Here is a 6,181-nt window from a genome sequence, read left to right on the forward strand (position 1 = left end):
TGCTCTCTTTCTCTCTCCCACTCCTCCTTCCTTTCTGATGTGATGTCTTGAGCCACTTCCCTCCACCACACTCTTCTGCCATGATGTTCAGCTTCACCGCTAGCCTCAGGGAATGGAGTCAGCCTTCTATGGACTGAGACCTCTGAAATTGAGCACCCCAAAATAAAACTACTCTTCCTATAATTGTTCTTGTCAGGTCTTTTGGTCACAGCAGTGAAAAAGCTGACTAAAATAAGGAATATCAGTACTACAAAATCTTGCTTCAAGAAATAATGAAAATTCTTTTAGAGTTTGCGTGTTGTGTTTCTTTCTGTTCAAATTTGCCTCTTTTTGATGTAGATATGTTTCAGGGTGACAAGTGGCTAGGGAACTCTTATTCTTCAATATTGTATTACTATTAAAATTACTTAAGTAATTAAATTAAAAAGTTAATTAAGAAAAAATATATTCATATATATTTAGTTGCTGAGGAATGAAAAAGATGGAAGAAATTTAGAACAGAATAATTGTAGTAGGCAGAAAATTATTGAAGCTTATCTAAATTATATAATAAAGTAAGTGTTCCTATGTAGAACATAGACATCCCCATTTAGATTAAAACAGAAACAACCTAGGGTGGTGGTGCACTCCTGTGATTCCAGTGACTTCTGAGGGTCAAGCAACTTAGGCCCTCAGCAACTTATCAAGACCCTGTCTCAAAAAAAAGCAGGGGGGGGGGCTGGGTATATGTCTCAGTGGTAAAGTGCCCCTGGGTTTAATTCCTAGTACCAAAACAAACAAACAAATAACCCATTTGCAGTTAAATATTATCTAATGTTTGGTTTGATATATGGAATGTAAAGACCATCTTGGGCATGGATTTTTTTGCCCCATGTCACTGTGGGGAAAAACATGACTAGTTTTCTTTAGATTTTTCAAGGAATTTTTATATTGGACAATCCTATCTTTCCCAAAGAGAGAAATGGCCCATTATAAACCCTCATTATCCAGATCGGAAGTGGTGATTGAGAATGATGTAATGATCATATGTTAGATTACAGAATATAAGCCTCCTGACTTTTAATGTAAATATTTTATTGGGTGTATTAGGATGCTTTCACTTAATGGGAAAAAAAATCATAGTAATTGATTATTGGCTTCTGGGTATATGTACTTTGGTCTTCTGCTCTGAGAGTCAGTTCTAAATTGAAACTGACTCCCAAAATTAGAGAATTCAGAAGAGATACAGCAATATCTGTACCTTTTTGAACCATACATCTTTGCTTGGGTTTCCTACTGTGGGAAAATTATTTTTCTTTTGGAATTTTTAACTTACTTCATATTTTAGTTTCTATAGACACATCAGATCAGCAAATTTTAGTATTTCTTTATTATATTTTTGCCCATCTAAATATGTTATTCTTTCGCAAATCTTTCCCTAATTTATCTAGAGGAAATTTGAGGTGAATATAACACTTTAAAAATACTTTAAGCCTAAAAACTTAATATTCAATTCATAGTTAATGAAGGACATGTTCAGTATAGGGATAATTTCTCTTCCTTTGAAAGTGTTACTTAATTAAAATCAGATGAGAGTAGAAAAGAAGGTATTCAGAACACTAAATAAAATGGATGTGCTTTGTGAAATTGGCAGAATTCATCAATACATGTAACAATGATTTATAATTGCATTTGGTCCTAACATAGCAGTATAGATCAACAGAGGCACAATAATATAAAACACTAAAGTGAAAGGGTTAATTGGCCTTGCTGGGTTCAATTTGCCATTCTAGTGGCACTTTCTGTTGTCTGTGTAAACAGAGTTCCTAAGTACTTTTCCACTAAGCTGCCACTCTTATTTATACTGTTGAACCACCATTGAGGGCTGGATCAGTAAACCAGTTGCCAGGCCTTTTCTTCCTACTTTTCTGCCCACTTCATGCTTTTTTCCTCCAGTTGTTGCTGCATATCTCCCTAATCCTAATCTTTCCTTAGTCCTTTTGCCTTTTTTTTTTTTTTTTTCTTTTTTTTTCTTACTTAAGGATTCATGTGCATGGATATTATACCTAGTTCTACCGAAATGTACTTAATTCCCTCTTACCTCTGTTTTCATTTTATCAGTTCATACCTCAAAACTTACTGAAACGCTTTGAAATTTTTTTTCAAGTAACATTTTAAAAACTCTTTAAAAATTAAAATATTGTATATATAGCTAAAGTCTCCCTGAAAGCAAAACAAAGACTAGGTCACTCCCCATATCAGTGAACCACAGCAGAATGCAAATCTTAAAATTTTATGAAAATGGGCATAAAATGGAGAAGATATAAGGGAAAATGGGGATAGAGTAACCTTAAATTTAATGTGGTTTCCAATTCCTAAAAATTTTCTGAGAACTGAAAATTTTTGTTTTTGAAATCTGTTAAATGACATGTTCAGTCATGTTTTCTTATTTACTTTTAATATGTTCTAGTTATATGCAAGCACAAGGCCCTGAGTTCAATTCCCAGCACCGCAAAAAAAAAAAAAAAAAAAAAATGCTCTAGTTATTCTTTTTATAATGGAAATACTGATTTTATTAGTATCACCAATGCCAAACAAGACTTCAAAACAATTAAAATATTTCATAAAGGTATTTTCACATTTGCTATAATCATAGTAAATATATTTCTTGGCATAAAGGCACAGTCTTTGGCGTTTAAAATATCCCCAACTGCAAGATTATGTATATAAAACTCCCATTGTTGTTTAAGTAATAGTGGATTAATCAAATTAAAAGTTATACTATAAAATAAAATGGAAATAATTTACTCATAAAATTCATATTGAAATCATCTTTATTTATACACTATTATCCTCAGAATTCTAATTTAATTAAGCTTTGGTTGGAGCAAAAATATCACTTAACTAAAAGCAGTTACTTAAACTAAAAATAAGAAATAAGTCATTTTGAAGAGAGATAAAAAATATTGTCAGGTTTCTTGTTGTGGTTCTGGATGTTCAATAGCAGGCTTATTTGAAGGTGGAATCAACCCTGAAGGGAACTCACTTCTACTTTCAGAATGTGGGGGTAGGGGGGTAAAATTCACCTCTTGGCGGAGGATAATGAGGAAAATGTCTCAGTGAATAGACATTTGGCATTGAATTGGAGGCATTGGTGGGCCAGGTGGAAAATAATCTCGAGATGCTCCTCACAAGTTTCTTGGAGGAGGTGAAGGAAAAAAAGGTGCTCTTCCCATGAACTCATTCCTTGGATCCATTGGAAACAATGGACCTCTGACTCCTCCATTCTGTTTCTTGGAGGAGGTGAGGGGAAAAAGGTGCTCTTCCCATGAACTGATTCCTTGCATCCATTGGAAACAATGGACCTGACTCCTCCATTTTGTTTCTTGGAGGAGGTGAGGGGAAAAAGGTGCTCTTCCCATGAACTGATTCCTTGCATCCATTGGAAACAATGGACCTCTGACTCTCCATTCATGTTTCTCGGAGGAGGTGAGGGGGAAAAGGTGCTGTTCCCATGAACTCATTCCTTGGATCCACTGGAAACAATGGACCTCTGATTTCTCCACTCATGTTTCTTGGAGGAGGTGGAAGGAAAAAAGGTGCTCTTCCTTGGATCCATTGGAAGCACTAGACCTGTGATTGGAGCAAGAGGTGAAAAGCAAAGTCACTGCCACTTGCTTGGTTTTCAGCAGGGACAGATGAATCTAGCACATTTGAATTATTAAGATCATCTTTGGTATCATTTCTACTGGATTCCATTTCTGAAGACACAGACCCATCCACTTTATCCAAAGAAAGCATATTAAAATTTCTGAGTTCTGCTAGTTCCCATGGTCTACCATAATTAGAATAATATCCATCTTGCCTTTGTAGAAGAGAAGGTGGATCAGAATATGGTGCAGAGATCATCCTCTTACCTTCCGGTTCCCGTGGTGATGACAGGGGCCCAGTGTCAGCAGGTGCTCTATGAGGATCAGTTACCATATCATAGCTAGATTCTCTTCTTTCATTGCTAATCTGATAGCCCAGAGGATCCTCTGGACCTCTTGAGCTTCTTCCTCCTTCCTCTGGATGTAAAGGTGACAATCTGAGTGGACCCTTCTTTTCCAAAGGAATAGCTCTCATTTCACATGAAGGTCCACTCAATGGTGAGGGACCATATGGGGACTGCCCTCTGGCAAATGCTGTATTCGAAACATCAAGTGCACAAGGATCTTCTTCTAAAAGTTTGAATTTAAACTGCATTTCAGTTAATTTTTGTCCGTTGTGAGCATTTACTACCTTTAAATACTTGAGATTTTTTTCAGCACTCCAAGCTGCCAGGGCATTATCACGTGCTTTTTCCTCATAGGAAATACTCTGCCTCTGTTAATAATGAACGGTTGCATCCAATTCTTCCTCAAGATCTTTGGCTCACTTTCTATAGGTCTCCAGCTCTTCAGCTGCATGGCTGATCTTTTTATCACCTTTGGAATACCTCTCCTCTTCCTCTAACTGGCACTTTTCCACTACTTTTAATTTCCTGTGGAGTTTCATTGCATTTTCTTGATATTGTTCCATCTTTACTTTAAATTTCTGTCAAAGCTTCTGAGTCTCATTTTCAAACTGTGTGTTTTCTGACTGCAAAGATTCTTGTTCAGTCTGAAGATTTTTAGTATGTTCTATAAGACCTTCTTTTATGTACTTCAGATACTAAAGTATAAATTTGACTTCCTTCTCCTTCTAATATTTATAAAGAGGCATTTAACTCAGCAGCATAAACCAGTTCCTTCATAGCTTCTTTTGGCTGATTACCTAAGTGAGTACCAATTTCTGATTCACTCTTCATCTCCAGCTCCAAGTTACCATCATCTGTTAGGTCTTCTCCAATCACAGGAGCCTGATCTTTCATCTTTAGCAAGCATTTGGTCAGAGACTTAATGTGATTGTGACTTAATGTGATTTTCTTTATCACGCAGAACTTGTTCTGCTTGTACTTTAGAGTCTTCAAATGCTATTTTCTGTTTATTAAGGTCACTCACTTTTTCCTTCCATACTTCAGCTTCTTGTAAAAGGCGTTTCTGACTTTCCTGCAGTTGGGAATTTTCATTCGAAGCCTCTTTCATTGCTACCTTAAGTCCTCCTTCATTCATTTGAAGAATTCTGAAGGTTGTTTTAGCTTCAGTTACTTGTGATTTGAGGGATTTTGATTCCTGTTCTAGGGACTTTACCCATTTTGCCATATCTGCGGTCAATTCATCCTGTTCAGAATGTTTAGATTTCTCTTCTTTTAGCTCTTTTTCTTAAAAGAGTATTTTATCCTCAAGTTTAGATTTGGAACTATTCAGCATTTCATGTATTATCTCCAAATGTTGCACTTCTTTTGATGCCTTCTCACAATTGGCATCCTTTAAAGATAACTGTAAGCCTTCATGCTCTTTTTGAAGAAGGCTAACTTTATCAAGTAGTTTACATTTTTCTTCAATTAGTTCAGAAAGTTTTAGAGCAAGCTTTTTTTCCTCTTTTCCCATAAAGCCTGCTCCACAAAAACAAGAGAACAGTAAAAAATCCAATAGCTGCACATATTACCAGCTCCCAATGAAAGGTATCAGGATTAGGGCCTGGTCTTTCATCTTCAGGCAATGCTGGCACAAACCCTGAATATTTTTTCCAGACCCAGGTCCCGGTAAGACTGAGGGGCGGCCCTTGGCCCCTGCCCTGCACCAAAACTACTTTGGTAACTACATCCTGCCCAGTCAGGAAAACAGGCTGCAGATACCAGACTTTGGGTGGGAGTCCAAACTTTTACCATGTGATCAAGCCAATCACTAGTAACAGAATTCTGGAGGAGGGTGAGGAGACAGGAAAACCGGCCCCCAGGGTCTTTGTGACCTCACTTCCCTCAAGGACAGTCCTGGCCCCACCCTCTCAGCTATGCCCTGCTCACACCCCAAATAGCACAGGATCAAGCTGGTCCCACTGGAGCCCACTTCCTTCCCACCCCTCTGGTTTAGGCCAGGCCTCCATGGTGCTTATTAAGCTCTACTTACTCTGTGCCATCAAAATATCATCCAGTTGATATAACTAAAATTCTAAAGCTTAGTAAACCTTTTTGTAAGAGCTTTAATGCCATATATTTATATTTGTACCACATGCCCTTTTGTTTTAATGACTCATTCCTTTCTGTCCCCTCCCCTTTCCTTCCTTTTTTCTTCTCCCTTCC

The 6,181-nt window shown here is 37.2% G+C and overlaps 1 pseudogene across 1 annotated transcript; it reads right to left on the reverse strand.

Annotated features, from left to right (window-relative positions):
* Positions 1-3,189: 3,189 nt before the first annotated feature.
* On the reverse strand, positions 3,190-5,763 carry LOC306641923 (melanoma inhibitory activity protein 2-like; annotated as a pseudogene). The gene is made up of 2 exons (XR_013766830.1): positions 3,531-5,763; positions 3,190-3,250 (listed from the first exon to the last, which is right to left on the reverse strand). The product of XR_013766830.1 is annotated as a melanoma inhibitory activity protein 2-like (transcript).
* Positions 5,764-6,181: the final 418 nt, after the last annotated feature.

Source organism: Sciurus vulgaris, assembly GCF_902686455.1.
Source record: "Sciurus vulgaris genome assembly, chromosome: 12".
Taxonomy (NCBI): domain Eukaryota; kingdom Metazoa; phylum Chordata; class Mammalia; order Rodentia; family Sciuridae; genus Sciurus; species Sciurus vulgaris.